At 35.2% G+C, this 17,799-nt stretch overlaps 1 non-coding gene across 1 annotated transcript; it reads left to right on the forward strand.

Annotated features, from left to right (window-relative positions):
- The first annotated feature begins 15,207 nt into the window (after positions 1–15,207).
- Trnal-cag (transfer RNA leucine (anticodon CAG)) lies at positions 15,208–15,291 on the forward strand. The gene has a single exon. It is a non-coding gene; the product is annotated as a tRNA-Leu (tRNA).
- Positions 15,292–17,799: the final 2,508 nt, after the last annotated feature.

The raw sequence follows: 17,799 nt of genomic DNA on the forward strand, positions 1-17,799 counted from the left end.
TCTTTGAAATTTAAAATATAGTCATGCATTAGGATATCCTATGAAATGATATAGAAAAAAAAAACATGAAATCACGCGCATGCACGTGTGCTGCAATCTGATTGGCTGAAACGTTTAATTGCTATTTCTCCTTTGTTTTTTGACGAAATTCTTTGAAATTTAAAATATAGTCAAGCATTAGGATATCCTACAAAACGATATAAAAAAAATCATGAAATTACGCGCATGCACGTGTGCTGCAATCTGATTGGCTGAAACTTTAAATGGCTATAACTCCCTTGTTTTTCAACCAAACAGGATGGGATTTAGAACATAGATAGATGTAAGGGACTCCTACAAGAAGGTATGATCATCATGCACGTGCAAGCACGTGCGTGCATTTGAAACGAGTATATTTAAAGATACTCTTGAATGAGTGTATTTTATTACTTTTGGACTGAATGCTTTAATATGTAGTATATTAAAATATATAAATAGTGTAAACAAGATGATATGGTCATAACGCACATGCATTCATATGCGCTTCGATGCAATGCTAAAAATTGAATATAATTGGTATCCTTCTGGGAAAACGTTGTTAAAGTCAAAATGCACAGAGTTTGTCTTATTTAATGAAGCTTACAGGGAATATGGCACCGAAAGGGAGTTGGGGAGCGTTTGGGGAACATCTGTAACGGTTCCCGTTACAATTAGCACTAGTTATTATTATTATTATTTTTCTTCTTCCTGGGAAAATTTTGTCCACGAGTGATCTTGTAAACTACACATCCGACTTAGGTGAAACCTTTTTAGGGTCAGCAGGCATGTTATGTAGAGTTGCCAAACAAAGGTCATTTTGCGCGCACGTGCTTGCAAGAGCGCGCACGTGCAACAAGTGAAATTACCAATATAATGGATATTGCCGTAACTTTTCTATTTTTTGATGAAATTTTTTGAAACTCATAATGTAAGGATACATTAGCAGTATAGACAAGATAGCATGGTCAAAATTGCAAGATCTCACGCGCATGCACGTGCGCTTCGCTCTGATTGGCTGAAACTAAAGTCTCAATAACTTTCTTGTTTTTTGTCATAATCCTTTGAAATTTTGAACATAGTCCTACATTATGAAGATCTACCGCATGGTATATAAGAATTTTCATGAAAGCATGCGCATGTGCGCGTGCTGCAAACTGATTGGCTGAAACTTTAAATGGCAATATCTCCTTTGTTTTTTGACGAAATTTTTTGAAATTTAAAATATAGTCATGCATTAGGATATCCTACAAAATGATATAGAAAAAAATCATGAAATCACGCGTATGCACGTGTGCTGCAATCTGATTGGCTGAAAATTTAATTGGCTATTTCTCCTTTGTTTTTTGACGAAATTCTTTGAAATTTAAAATACAGTCATGCATTAGGATATCCTACAAAATGATATTAAAAAAATCATGAAATTACGCGCATGCACGTGTGCTGCAATCTGATTGGCTGAAACTTTAAATGGCTATAACTCCCTTGTTTTTCAACCAAACAGGATGGGATTTAGAACATAGATAGATATAAGGGACTCCTACAAGAAGGTATGGCCACCATGCACGTGCACGCACGTGCATGCATTTGGAACATGTTGATGTTGATGGTGAACAATTAAAAATACACTTGAATGAGTAATTTTTAATACTTTTGGACTGAATGCTTTAATATATAGAATATAGATAGTGTAGACAAGATGATATGGTCATTATGCACATGCATTCACATGCGCACGGGTGCAATGCTAAAATTTGAATATAATTGGTATCCTTCTGGGAAAACGTTGTTAAAGTCAAAAATACATAGAGTTTTTCTTATTTAATGAAACTTACAGGGAATATGGCACCAAAATGGAGTTGGGGAGCGTTTGGGGAACATCTGTAACGGTTCCCGTTACAATTAGCACTAGTTATTATTATGTCGCCCCGAACGAAGTCGGGGACGACATATTGATATTGTACGCATGTTTTTTTTATCCAGGCTGTTTCTCGGAGATGGCTGGGACAATCTTCCTGAAACTTTCCTCAAAGGACGATCACTGGTTGTAGTTGTGCAGTGAGGTCGTTCAGTTCCAATATGTCTACCGTTGCCATGGAAACCTGTAAAAAGCGACAAATTTTGTCCGTGAGTGTTCTCTCTGGTCCCTTAAACGTTCGTCATGAAACTTTTCTTATTTTAATGATTAGTATCTGTAGTTGTGCGCCTCGCATTTAAAAATTTCAAATAATCGATTATTGCCATGGAAACCAGGTGAGAGTTAAAATTCTTTAATTTCGATTTTCTCAATAACTACTCAGGCAATCGTTTTGAAACTTTCAATGTTTATTTCTTGCAATGTGTCAAAGTGATTTCTACTTTCAAAATAATTGTAATGAGTCGCTCACAGTTGCCATAGAAACGAAACAGAAAAAAAAATTCAGATGTACACATGTGTTCTCCAAGGTCTAGGTCAAAGGGTCAAAATTCGTCGTATCCAATAAAAGTTCTTTTCACAAGGATTACATATTTCAAATACGAAAGCCCTAGTACTTACCGTTCAAACGTTATGGCTATTTACTATGTTCAAGACGACCCCCCCCCCCCTTTTGAAGCACACAGCCATGTAGAATACACAGATATAACATATACAACTTACAAGTAACTTTTTAAAATCTTCATTCATAAAATTCAGTTCCCGTCATGTGATATTTTGCCATCATTCATTCTCCTTCTGTTTTGTCTCTTGAATTTATAAATATTTTATTTTATCTATATAAAAAAAAATAACGATTGTCAGCTGCATTTATTATCATTTTGCGTTTTCTGGTATATCTATCACTTGTATATTATTCATTTCATTAGATAGTGCAAGTATAAATTAAAAAATTGGTACGTCATTTTCATAGTTTTTATTCATTCAAAAATCTTTTGATCCGCTCCTGAAGGTTCGCGAAGCCTTGATCACCACTGTATACAAAACATTCATCTCGCCGAAAATGTTCATGATTCCGCTAAACTGAGAAAGTTTACACATGATTTATCATCTCATAACATACATCAGCTCTCTGCAATGCACAAATACTCGAATTGAAGGGGAAAATTCAGGAGTTATTGATGAGTAAAATTCAGGAGTTATTATGTCGCCCCGAACGAAGTCGGGGACGACATATTGATATTGTACGCATGTTTTTTTTATCCAGGCTGTTTCTCGGAGATGGCTGGGACAATCTTCCTGAAACTTTCCTCAAAGGACGATCACTGGTTGTAGTTGTGCAGTGAGGTCGTTCAGTTCCAATATGTCTACCGTTGCCATGGAAACCTGTAAAAAGCGACAAATTTTGTCCGTGAGTGTTCTCTCTGGTCCCTTAAACGTTCGTCATGAAACTTTTCTTATTTTAATGATTAGTATCTGTAGTTGTGCGCCTCGCATTTAAAAATTTCAAATAATCGATTATTGCCATGGAAACCAGGTGAGAGTTAAAATTCTTTAATTTCGATTTTCTCAATAACTACTCAGGCAATCGTTTTGAAACTTTCAATGTTTATTCCTTGCAATGTGTCAAAGTGATTTCTACTTTCAAAATAATTGTAATGAGTCGCTCACAGTTGCCATAGAAACGAAACAGAAAAAAAGATTCAGATGTACACATGTGTTCTCCAAGGTCTAGGTCAAAGGGTCAAAGTTCGTCGTATCCAATAAAAGTTCTTTTCACAAGGATTACATATTTGAAATACGAAAGCCCTAGTACTTACCGTTCAAACGTTATGGCTATTTACTATGTTCAAGACGACCCCCCCCCCCTTTTGAAGCACACAGCCATGTAGAATACACAGATATAACATATACAACTTACAAGTAACTTTTTAAAATCTTCATTCATAAAATTCAGTTCCCGTCATGTGATATTTTGCCATCATTCATTCTCCTTCTGTTTTGTCTCTTGAATTTATAAATATTTTATTTTATCTATATAAAAAAAAATAACGATTGTCAGCTGCATTTATTATCATTTTGCGTTTTCTGGTATATCTATCACTTGTATATTATTCATTTCATTAGATAGTGCAAGTATAAATTAAAAAATTGGTACGTCATTTTCATAGTTTTTATTCATTCAAAAATCTTTTGATCCGCTCCTGAAGGTTCGCGAAGCCTTGATCACCACTGTATACAAAACATTCATCTCGCCGAAAATGTTCATGATTCCGCTAAACTGAGAAAGTTTACACATGATTTATCATCTCATAACATACATCAGCTCTCTGCAATGCACAAATACTCGAATTGAAGGGGAAAATTCAGGAGTTATTGATGAGTAAAATTCAGGAGTTATTATGTCGCCCCGAACGAAGTCGGGGACGACATATTGATATTGTACGCATGTTTTTTTTATCCAGGCTGTTTCTCGGAGATGGCTGGGACAATCTTCCTGAAACTTTCCTCAAAGGACGATCACTGGTTGTAGTTGTGCAGTGAGGTCGTTCAGTTCCAATATGTCTACCGTTGCCATGGAAACCTGTAAAAAGCGACAAATTTTGTCCGTGAGTGTTCTCTCTGGTCCCTTAAACGTTCGTCATGAAACTTTTCTTATTTTAATGATTAGTATCTGTAGTTGTGCGCCTCGCATTTAAAAATTTCAAATAATCGATTATTGCCATGGAAACCAGGTGAGAGTTAAAATTCTTTAATTTCGATTTTCTCAATAACTACTCAGGCAATCGTTTTGAAACTTTCAATGTTTATTTCTTGCAATGTGTCAAAGTGATTTCTACTTTCAAAATAATTGTAATGAGTCGCTCACAGTTGCCATAGAAACGAAACAGAAAAAAAAATTCAGATGTACACATGTGTTCTCCAAGGTCTAGGTCAAAGGGTCAAAGTTCGTCGTATCCAATAAAAGTTCTTTTCACAAGGATTACATATTTCAAATACGAAAGCCCTAGTACTTACCGTTCAAACGTTATGGCTATTTACTATGTTCAAGACGACCCCCCCCCCCCCCTTTTGAAGCACACAGCCATGTAGAATACACAGATATAACATATACAACTTACAAGTAACTTTTTAAAATCTTCATTCATAAAATTCAGTTCCCGTCATGTGATATTTTGCCATCATTCATTCTCCTTCTGTTTTGTCTCTTGAATTTATAAATATTTTATTTTATCTATATAAAAAAAAATAACGATTGTCAGCTGCATTTATTATCATTTTGCGTTTTCTGGTATATCTATCACTTGTATATTATTCATTTCATTAGATAGTGCAAGTATAAATTTAAAAATTGGTACGTCATTTTCATAGTTTTTATTCATTCAAAAATCTTTTGATCCGCTCCTGAAGGTTCGCGAAGCCTTGATCACCACTGTATACAAAACATTCATCTCGCCGAAAATGTTCATGATTCCGCTAAACTGAGAAAGTTTACACATGATTTATCATCTCATAACATACATCAGCTCTCTGCAATGCACAAATACTCGAATTGAAGGGGAAAATTCAGGAGTTATTGATGAGTAAAATTCAGGAGTTATTATGTCGCCCCGAACGAAGTCGGGGACGACATATTGATATTGTACGCATGTTTTTTTTATCCAGGCTGTTTCTCGGAGATGGCTGGGACAATCTTCCTGAAACTTTCCTCAAAGGACGATCACTGGTTGTAGTTGTGCAGTGAGGTCGTTCAGTTCCAATATGTCTACCGTTGCCATGGAAACCTGTAAAAAGCGACAAATTTTGTCCGTGAGTGTTCTCTCTGGTCCCTTAAACGTTCGTCATGAAACTTTTCTTATTTTAATGATTAGTATCTGTAGTTGTGCGCCTCGCATTTAAAAATTTCAAATAATCGATTATTGCCATGGAAACCAGGTGAGAGTTAAAATTCTTTAATTTCGATTTTCTCAATAACTACTCAGGCAATCGTTTTGAAACTTTCAATGTTTATTCCTTGCAATGTGTCAAAGTGATTTCTACTTTCAAAATAATTGTAATGAGTCGCTCACAGTTGCCATAGAAACGAAACAGAAAAAAAGATTCAGATGTACACATGTGTTCTCCAAGGTCTAGGTCAAAGGGTCAAAGTTCGTCGTATCCAATAAAAGTTCTTTTCACAAGGATTACATATTTCAAATACGAAAGCCCTAGTACTTACCGTTCAAACGTTATGGCTATTTACTATGTTCAAGACGACCCCCCCCCCTTTTGAAGCACACAGCCATGTAGAATACACAGATATAACATATACAACTTACAAGTAACTTTTTAAAATCTTCATTCATAAAATTCAGTTCCCGTCATGTGATATTTTGCCATCATTCATTCTCCTTCTGTTTTGTCTCTTGAATTTATAAATATTTTATTTTATCTATATAAAAAAAAATAACGATTGTCAGCTGCATTTATTATCATTTTGCGTTTTCTGGTATATCTATCACTTGTATATTATTCATTTCATTAGATAGTGCAAGTATAAATTAAAAAATTGGTACGTCATTTTCATAGTTTTTATTCATTCAAAAATCTTTTGATCCGCTCCTGAAGGTTCGCGAAGCCTTGATCACCACTGTATACAAAACATTCATCTCGCCGAAAATGTTCATGATTCCGCTAAACTGAGAAAGTTTACACATGATTTATCATCTCATAACATACATCAGCTCTCTGCAATGCACAAATACTCGAATTGATGGTGGCATGTCAGATTCGTTTTTCGGTAGAACCTCTAAAATGAAAGTGAAAGAGGGAAATTTCAGAGTTCTCACTGGCGTTACTATACACAAAATAATTCGGCTGATCTTCTTCATAGATTACATCGAACCTTTTATGATAGGAAAGATACTGCCAATTAACAAGTATGAGGCTCAGTTCAGTACATCTGCCCAATTTCTTTTATGCAATTCTGCAAATATAGGAACTTGTAATTTTCCTGCACTACTTTCTTCTCCTACCGAATCTAAAAATAAAATGGGATGTACCCAATTAAGGTCTTCCGTTTCCAACGGAAAGTACTAATACGACTCGATGGTTGTCCAAGCTTAGCTAATGGACCATTGTTTTAGTGATGATAAAAATGAAAGTCTTGTCCAGTACGGGGCGACATATGCTATTGCTTGCAATAGCAGACTTTCTAGTTATTATTATTATTATTCTTTTTTCTTCTTATTTCTTCTCCGGTACTTTTTTGTCCGGAAGTGTTCTCAGAAACTGTTCACCAAACTAAGTTAAAACCTTTTTAGGGTTAGTAGGCATGTTGTGTAGATGTGCCGAACGAAGGTCATTTTGCGCGCACTCGCATGCACGTGCGGGCGCGTGCAATGAGTAAAATGACTGATATATTTAATATGGTTGTAACTTTTATATTTTTTGATAAAATGTTTTGAAACTCATTATATAAAGATATATAAGTTGTGTAGATAAGATGACATGGTCAAATTTGCATGAACTCACGCGCATGCACGTGCGCTTTGCTCTGATTGGCTGAAACAGAAATCTCAATATCTTTTTTGTTTTATGATGAAATGCTTTGAAATTTATAACATAGACATGCATTAGGATGTTCTACAACATGATATATAAAATTTTTCATGAAATCACGCGCATGCACGTGTGCTGCAATCTGATTGGCTGAAACTTTAAATGAGTATAACTCCCTTGGTTTTCCACCAAACAGCATGGGATTTAAAACATAGATAGACATAAAGGTCTCCTACAAGACGGTATGGTCACCATTCACATGCATGCACGTGCGTGCACGTGCGCTTTGCTCTGATTGGTTGAAACAAAAATCTCAATATCTTTTCTGTTTTTTTTACAAAATGCTTTGAAATTTAAAACATAGGCATACTTTAAGATGTCCTACAATATGATATATAATAATTGTCATGAAAATACGCGCATGCACGTGCGCTGCAATCTGATTGGCTTAAATTTAAATGGCTATAACTCCCTTGTTTTTCAACCAAACAGGATGGGATTAAGAGCATAGACAGACATTATGGACATTTAAAAGAAGGTATGGTCATCATGCACGTGCGTGCACGTGCAAATGAGTAAAATAGTGTTGACAAGATGATATCGTCATTACGCTCATGCAATCACATGCGCACTCCTGCATTGCTTAGATTTGAAATACATGGTATACCTTTGGGAAAACGTTTACGTCTTAAATGCATAGATTTTGCCTTCTTTAATGAAACTTACAGGGAATATGGCACGAGAAGGGAGTTGGGGAGCGTTTGGGGAACATCTGTAACGGTTCCCGTTACAATTAGCACTAGTTTTCATTATTTTGAAAAAAAGTTTGTTTGTATCATCTGTCCTTAACGAGGCATCATGCTTTAATCCATTGCCAGCAAGATCCTAACAAGAGTAACTTAAAAAGAATGAATGGAGCATTGGATAAGAAACCCAGATCAGGGCAAACAGAGTTCTTCCACACAGATCATGCATCGGTCACATTGCCGAATGTGATTCTGAGACCTTGACGGTAACTAATTATAATAGAATAAACTACAAACTAGTTTTCATCAATAAATGTCTCTGCCATATCAGCTGGTCAGACATCGTATTAAAAAAAACAGCCTATGGGATAAAACCAACCAAAATCCCATCTTTATAGACATAAAAAGAGAAAATTTGGATGGAAAGACCACACTTTAGGTAAATCTCCAAACAACATCAAAAAACAGGCTTTGGATTGGAATCCACAAGGAAAGATGGGGGTTGGGAGACCCAGACAATTCTGAAGAAGGCACCTGGAAACGGAGGCAAAAGAAGCAGGTTATACCTAGAGCTAATTGATAAAAACATACTAAGTAGCTAAAAACAGTGTCCACTGGCGCGATGTGGTGGCAGCCCAAATGCTTCCAAATGATAGCCGGGATAAGTCAAAGTAAGTCAAGTAATTTTTCGTATGATTGGAAAGAAGTAATGTTAACTAAAATAATTGTTGAAATATTTATTTCTTATCTACTTATATCAATCAATACTAAAACTTTACTGCGATACTGGAGTATATTCATTTTTTGTGAAAAAAATCTAGTAAAGTATCTTGGTGTCTCTTTAATGATTTTAACAAATACATTTACATGTATATGAAAATGTTATTGTGGTTCAAAATTAAAAAGAATAAAGCAAACCAGCGATTATAGTGAAAAGATTTTTTGGGACCAACCACAGGTACTTGTGGACAGGAACCCCCCCCCCCCCCCAATATTCAACCCCGGGGCTTATTTCACATTTTTTCACAATTTATATTTACTACATTTATTCAACATGTTTACAATAGGAATAAATCGTCAAAACCCCAAAATAATCGCTCCACAAAAAAGTACCCCACTATACATTATAAGAGAGACCTTTCTCTCTTATAATGTATAGTGAGGTATGAGACCAACTTTATTCCTATTGCAAACATGTTGAATAAGTGTACTAAATATAAATTGTGAAAAAAATGTCAAATAATCCCCGCGGTTGAATAACGGGGGGGGGGGGGGGGGGGGTTCCTATCCACAAGTACCTGTGGGACCAACTTCTCACTATGTAGCCTACCTTAATTACATGAGTAAAGTAAAATGTCGACTTCGTATTAGAAAGTAAATTGAAGTCCCATGCAGTAACTTTTTTGAAATGAATTTTAGGTATAGAGAAAAAATGGATGACAACTTAATTTCTCATAGCGTAAGAGTGCACTATTTTTAAGTCACCTGAGTCACTAGCGTGACCATTTGCTACCTGTTTTATAGCTGCAGAACTGTAGCTCTCCGAAAAAATATATATTGATAGACCGGTCGAAGGTTGTTACATGATGCTCAGATGACCCACAAGGCCCATGAGCCTCTTGCTTATATAAAAGGTGACTATTAAAACAAATTAATTCCTCTGTAAGCCATGGCCATTTGCGAGCTATAACACAAAATTTAATGCGCAAAATTCGAGAAAAATCAGTTGCTAGTTTATCATCTGAAACGCATTTTTCTTCGTATTTGTTTTACCTTGACATTCTCCTTTTGATAAAAACAAATCAATAGGGGTTTTCATTTAAGTAAGAGTTAAGATGTAATTATTACTTTTTTGAAGAGCTGGGAGAGATGATCTAAAAACCATTTTTGCAATATATGTAATTTGAGTCGGTCCGTCTAGCTGTCTGTCTGACAAATTTGTCATGAAATCGGACAAAAGTTTAGAAAACAGTCTTTTTTCTTAATTCCTTGTCCCAGATGATAGCCGATAGCTCCCAGTCCGTTTGCTTACGACCAAAAGTATAGATCTACGTACGTAATCTGAATTATAGTTTGTCAGAAATGCTTTTGTACTGGGTTTGTCTTCTCTTTTACTCCACAAGTTCTTCGGAAAGTAACGCATATTACCACGTGGCGATTAAAATGATGACTGTGTTGTCTCTTTGGTTGTTATTATTTTGTGGTACTATATGTCCTTGAATGAGGACATTGACTCGAGATACTATTTACAATAAACAAAACTGTCAAACACGTGTTCAGAGTAGGAAAGCGCTTCTTTGTTCTCTCCCTTTACAAGGCGTGTATATACTTGGTGAAATTATAATTAATAGAATACCAGTATGCTAAACTTGAAGTCTGAAACTAAAACTTTTAGTGTAAAAAAACTGCAAAAAATGCACTTTGAATGTAAATTCATGAGAAAATAAAGAAAATCTCAGTAAATCCACAATATATTTACAAGCGGCTACCATTTTCCTCATAAGGTTCACAACCACTTTGTTCAATACTTATGGTTTTCCAAAAATTTTGTATTTTATGGGTAAAATGCTATCGGTTCTAGAAGAGTTTCAAAGTTTGTCGAGGGAAATTTGACCAAAAATAAGGGAACATTTCAATTTCAGTAATTTACAGGGAATAACATCTGTTTATCCCATTAGGAAATCTCTCGTTTCGTATCGATGAACCTTAAAGGTTAAACAACTTTCTTCCAGAGGTGCCTTTTGACTGAATTTGGTCGCTGGTTTTTGTACTGGCATTTTGTACGCAGAATACTCACTCGGATTTCCTCGGATGACTCGTACCTCGCACATAACCTCGGACGTCAACGGTGATCTACCATCTTGCTGATTCAGTCATGTGATCTTATTTGAATTTCTTTCAAATGTCATACATTTGAAATCGGAGTTATTTTGTGGTACACTCAACAGTTTTTTCTTGCTTTCAAAGCCTATTAACATGGGGATGTAATCAAAATCTGTTTACGATAAAGAACTGCACAAATTAAGAAACATTTTCGAAGAACGTTATGCAGAGCGAAATATGAAATGAGTGAAAAGGCAGTTTCCGGCGAAGAAATGTAAGGATCTGTTGCGTATTCCTCCACTAATCACATCCGAGGTTTGAATGGAGCATAGCGGAGTCAGCCGAGGATTGCCGATTGCAGAATACTGCTATTTTTATATAAGACGGAGAACTTGGGTGTACATAAAGAAACACGACGATAGACAAAACCGACATTAATTATGATAAATTCAGTTTGAGTTTAATAATTTTACAGTCGTCATTTCTTTTTCTCGTTCTTTATTTTTTATCAAGCAAACCGACCTCTGGAATTTCTTCGTTTTCTCTTGGAGGAGGGTGTGTGTGTGCGGGGGGGGGGGGGGGCGGACCTGGAACGAATCGACGTTTTGAAAGGGAGTGAAGCTTGTGGTTTTCTTAGGTATTTAAAAATCAAGCGTAGATTATATCACCAAGATTATACACACAAGTACTCTGAAGTTGCAGTTTAAAGGGTGCCGGAATTCCTCATTGACAAGGATTTATGCAGTTTTCGCAGACCAAGTTTTCCAACAAACCGTTGGAATTCCCATAGGCACTAACTGCGCTCCTTTATTAGCTGGCCTATTTTTATATTACTTTGACGCAGAATTTTAATTCCTAATAAATTCTACCTGAAAAGAAGATGTATCCTTCATTTGCCTTCAAATTAACATTTTATTTAGATATATCAACGACGTTTTACCAATTTACAAGTTATTTTTATTCCTATATGTCGATTCGATATGTCCCGGTGAACCTGAAATAAAAGATACCACAGAATTTGCACAATTATGTTTCTCATTCAGACGTTTTACTGACTATGACAATAAGGGCTATCTTACAACTAAATTGTATGACACACGAGAGAATATCAGCTTTTCAATTGTCAACATTCCTTATTTATGTTGCAATATTCCACTATCATCTCAACACAACTTAGTCGCTGCTTAAAAATTTGACAATACTTGAAACTTTTAAACCGATAAACGCTACTGGGAGATAAGTTGATGTTACAGGGTTTTCAATAACCTCGTTTACAGTCAACATTTCGTAAATTGTATGTTCGTTATAACTACTTTCTTAGCAAATACAACGCTATCAGTGGGTCGTTTTCGGGAAATAATAGTCCTTTGTCTTTATACTAGATTTAACGAGTGAATGTATCCTTCATCAAAGCATATAGGGCTCACGCTGGGTGTGACAGGAAAAAAAGGGTATATGTTTACTCCTCCTTCGCATCTGATCTTCCATGGGTTCGTGTTTTATACTTCGTCACAGACTTGTATTATTTATAGATTTTTTCAGACCTATCACTCTTCATTTCTTCATTTCATTATTTACTTTCTGTTGTTTCAATTTCGTTTCAAGGAAATTTTTTGGGCGAATCTCCACCGGAATTACCAGAATTTATGTGCTTTCATTTAGAAAAAGAAAACAACGTTTAAAAATATATCCTGTTTGCGTTTTTGGAAAATTAATTTGTGATGGAAAGGGGGCTTTTATGTTCATACCACCATGAGTCTTTACCACCCACACTTTATCTGTTCTGATGTAACCATAAATGGCAACATTACTCTCCACATAATAAATTCTTACATATCACAATAATATATTTTTCAGTTTGAATTGTCCATTGTTTGGTGCTTCATCTGTTGTCAGCTATGTAAGTTTCCTTATTTACTAGTACTAAGATGACACCTTGTGCACCTTTATGATGAAGATTACAATGCCCCGGGGCCAACAACTGTACACTGTTTTCAATGACGCAAATGGACTGTAACACCGCAAAGGTCAACCAGAAGTAATGATAACTACAACGAACTTCTTTGTCAACTTTACTTCGATCATTTGTTTTCAGATGTACGTGTAAATAATAATAAACAAAGATCATGTAAATATTTCACAAAATGTACAAAATAATATTAACATAAAGCACTTATTTCAATATGCCTATAGTTGTAAACAATGCTTACGCCCAGTTTTTAAAAAAGCACAGAGCATTCCTTTATTACTACCATTCATAAATATTCATAGCTATGAGGTAAACGAGAACATGTTTTGAGAGATCATTGACATCGGAATATTTTTGTTTATGCGACCTGACCTGGGTCGACCTATTTTTTCATAGTAACGAGCCAGACAGTATTCCTACGCCGCTATGACCAGACACTCTTTATGAATTTTAATTATAGACATGATGTATATGGCACATAAAACCAATTCTTTTCAGCAAACAAACATCAAAATTCAACTTTAAAATAATTTATAATTTAAGTTTATCTTTTTCAAGGGAAATGAATTGAAAAGTCATTTGCAAATAAATACATGTATAAACCCTATTATCAGATTATGCAAATCATCACTTCTTACACACATAAAAAAAATAAAAATACACAAAAAACCCAAAAGATTCATATATGTCAAATCATTCACAGTCAAAATCATTGCTGTACGTCCAAATCAGATGCATACATTTTTTCCAAATGCCCAACAAGATAACTGTCTAGGACACAACATGTAACTCTTTCTGCTCCATGCTTTATAAGCATATCAGTATTTTAAGTTCAGAAAATTGTTAAATCTGTATTATATATAAAAAGCACGGAAAAACAAAATTTTTAATTTCACTATATTTCAACGTCAGATTCACTTTCACTTTCATCACTATTGTAAGCTGCGCAGGGTCGGGATGGAGACTCGTGGTCAAAATGAAATTCTTCCCTCGGCGAGGTCCGAGACTGCAGGCGATGGACGGCTTCCTGTATGAGAGTTTGTTCCCTGAGAAGTTGTTTGAGTAGAGTCACTGAGTCATTTATTGCACTCTTAGGAGAAGTTTCCAATGAACAACAACAGTTCCTTGTGAGACATTTTGAACACTTGGGTAGGATATGTTGAGGTGATGAAATGAAGGGCGAGGTGTTGTTCATTGCGTGGGTCTTCAGTTGTTTAACAACACAGTATGGGGACGATCTCACCCGATGTCGACATCGTCCGATGCAGTTGTTTTGTAATTTTCCTATTAAATAGTCCATTTCTTTTGAAAGATTTTCTTTGTTTATAGAATGTTCAAATCCTTGCACCGAAATTTTCATTTTAAAAAATGTTTTATCCAGCGTTTAACGCTTCTTTTTGTGTAAACACGCCGGCTAGTACCGGTATGGAGTACGCAAGGTTTGCCGGTAGTGTGAATGGCAAATTCTTTGTTGATAAATTCGACTATTTACCTCTTTATACTATCGCGTAGAAAAATAGTTCCAGTTTATAGGAACAAATATTTTCTTACAATAAAGTCCAAGTGATCACAAATGTTATCAGGTGATGAAACTGAATATAATCTGTTGTTTATGTCGTTGTTTATTTTGGGAAAATCCTATGTTTTCGACTGAGCGTAAATAACAAGCACATGTTTTGATTTCGTGATCCATGTTTATGCGAGTTGTGATTGGCTGGCGGTGTATGTTATTATTGTTCACTTGTATTGATTACTAAAGGAGTGTTGTTCAAAAATACAGATTGTAGTCAAAACAATTGTTTACTTTTTCATTTATTGCTGTTTACGCGTGTACATGTTACTCTGCGTGGCCAAAACATCGTTGTTGTCATCATGTACGTTCTACAGAGCGGATTATTTCAAAAATAAATTAAATCCAGTATAAAAGATTTATTCTTATACAGTTGGAATACCCTAAAAATAACAAATCTGCTTATCAAGTTGTTAGAACAAATAAAAAAAGTATCAATAGTATCACGAGATTCAAACTACATTTCTCTTCAGAAACAACATTGTTGAACAATATTTTTATGATGTTATCTGGATACCAGCATGTCCATGCATGGTTCCGCAGATATATTTTAAAAGAAACACGTGTAAGAAGTGAAATCTCGTGCGCTTTTGAAACTACACCCGTTTAAAACCGGGAAGTTCAACATGTCAGGATGGCCGAGCGGTCTAAGGCGCTGCGTTCAGGTCGCAGTCGGGTTCTCCCGGCGTGGGTTCGAATCCCACTTTTGACAATATTTTTTTCTTTTCATAAACCATAAAACCTAAATTCTTGTTCGTTGTGAATACATGACATTTTCATCGATTGATTGCAACCATTAGCAACGTGAAAAAGAGTGGTCAATAGTTCCTTGAGCTTAATGTACAAACAGTGATTTGTCTTATGAATCCATCAAAAAATAAAATTCATGAACATGAACATGGGACATTAAAAAGAAGCGTGATCAGGTACCTAAAATAAGTAAGCATTCATTGTCGAACGCGGTCAATTTCACCGTGGACTCCAATAAGCTGCACTGTAAACAAGGTCATTATAACGACCATAATATTTGCAAAACGCTAATTCTATACAGTTGAAAACCCAGTAACTTCAAGTCATTTGTCAATGGCCTGTTTCGTCTTGAAAAATGACGAAACACAGGGTATTCTTTCGAGTGTTGAATAGGTTTGGAGTAAGGATGTCAAATCGGTCAATTTTTAATACTCGGTTACTCGGACGTTTTTCCGATCGAGTTGAAGTGTAAATAAATACGAACAAGTAAATTAAAGAGTGTCATTGTAAACTCTTGTAGAAATAAAACCAGATGCACTGATAGGAGGCTTACCCGTAAGTGTATTTCTGTTGTAATAATGATGAGCACTTCGTGCCCGACGAATTTTTATATAACATTTTTTAAAGTTCAATTTATTTATCAGATAAATATAAGAAATAAAATCATAAATAGTTCACAGTAGGGGTGGGACGATATACCGATACACCGATACATACCGATATTTTCCTCCAAGATACGGTTTACGATACAAGCATTCAAATATCGGTACGAAACGATACACGAACGACCCATCCAAAAAATGAAAATGAAAGTACCTGTCCTTGGAAAATGGCGGCTTGTACGAAGCGAAGAGATGATGTTGATATTGAAAACACACTTTAGAACTAAGAAGTCGTTGGTTAGGGGTATAACGTTTTCACTTTTAAGCAGACTCGGACGATTAGACAAGAAAAGTTCAGTATGAAATGCGTGCTATACACAGAAAGTGTCGTTTCCAGAACATATGATATTATTAATTGTTAGTCCATCTCGTACTTTTTTGTTGTAATCTCAACTTGGCTACAGACTTTCAGCAATGAATTAATAATAATGTAAACGTGCTCGATGTTTTTAAATGAAATTTTAGTCAGTGTTCTCTGATGAACTATACAACTTTTTGTAAACTATTTGTAAACAACTTCTGAATAGTAATTTGGTAATAATAGTATGTACATATACTGTTGTTTTTGTAAAAGTTTTAGTCAATGAAATTGATAAACTTAAAGTATTAATTTCAAAGAAAACATGATTTGATATAGAATAATTTGCTGATTTAATTTCAAGACAAATAAATTACTAATTTTTTTGAATAGTTTTTTAATTTGACATAATATATCGAGATACGTATCGTATCGTGCCAATATATCGAGATATGTATCGTATCGCAAGATGTGTGTATCGTCCCACCCCTAGTTCACAGTGTTTTTGTTTTTAAAAAAAATCTGCTCTGTAATTGTAATGTTACTCTTTGTTGCGTTTGTCGTCAGAGCTACGTACAGTATCAACTTGAACTTGATCAAGTTCTCCTAACAGAGCGGATTTACGAATTTCGTACACTTTTTCAATCCTAGATTTTATAATATTACGGGACGGTATTTTGTAGTTTGGTGCAACGATGGACATCAGTTTTCTTAAATCCTTTGCCTTCAACCAGTTGTATTGGCATGTAATCAAACACAACCATATCAACAATCGCACATGTAATGTCATCCGCTCTTTTCCCGAGAATTGGAGACATAAACAGCATACGCAGGTGATAGTGGAATATTACAACATAAAGATGGAAAGGCCAGCGTTGTCCTGTTTGTCATGCAGTCAAAAACACCAGAACGTACAACTTTTCCTCGCTCTTTGTCTACAACTTCCCTCGAGATAAATAGAAAACTAGACCTTTAAATTTCGCAAACAACTGCTTCGTCAATAAAAGTACAGCCCTGAAAATTTCTTATCATTATATTTGTTAAAATTCACTCTGATTCTACACAAACGTACTAGATCTCTGAAGATGATACCAAAGGATGCTTGGGTTCTTTTTGATAACATTATGAAACTTCGGAGAACTGGTCTTCCAACAAATTGTTGGAATTATTGACATTAAGATATATCGAAAATGTTTTATTGATTAACAATACCGATAGTTACTTGCATTCATACGTTGACTTGATATATTCCAGTGAACTTGAAATAAAAGATATTAAAGAGTATGTAACATCTGTTTCATAATTGGATAGTTAACTAACTTTAACATCTATTAGGTCTTCACTATAAACCTTTGAACAAATCATTACCCCTCCCTTCAAAATGACGTCAAGACAGAATGATGATTTGTAAACATCATTAGCAAAATCATACCCAAGATTTAAATATGCATTCTGTCGCCAACGTGGGGGTTCTTTGGAGTTTGTGCTCTAGTGTTGCAGAGTAAGGAGT

Source organism: Saccostrea cucullata, unplaced genomic scaffold (genome assembly GCF_032062105.1).
Source record: "Saccostrea cucullata isolate Sc308-1 unplaced genomic scaffold, CSIRO_AGI_Scuc_v1 ctg876, whole genome shotgun sequence".
Classification (NCBI taxonomy): Eukaryota; Metazoa; Mollusca; class Bivalvia; order Ostreida; family Ostreidae; genus Saccostrea; species Saccostrea cuccullata.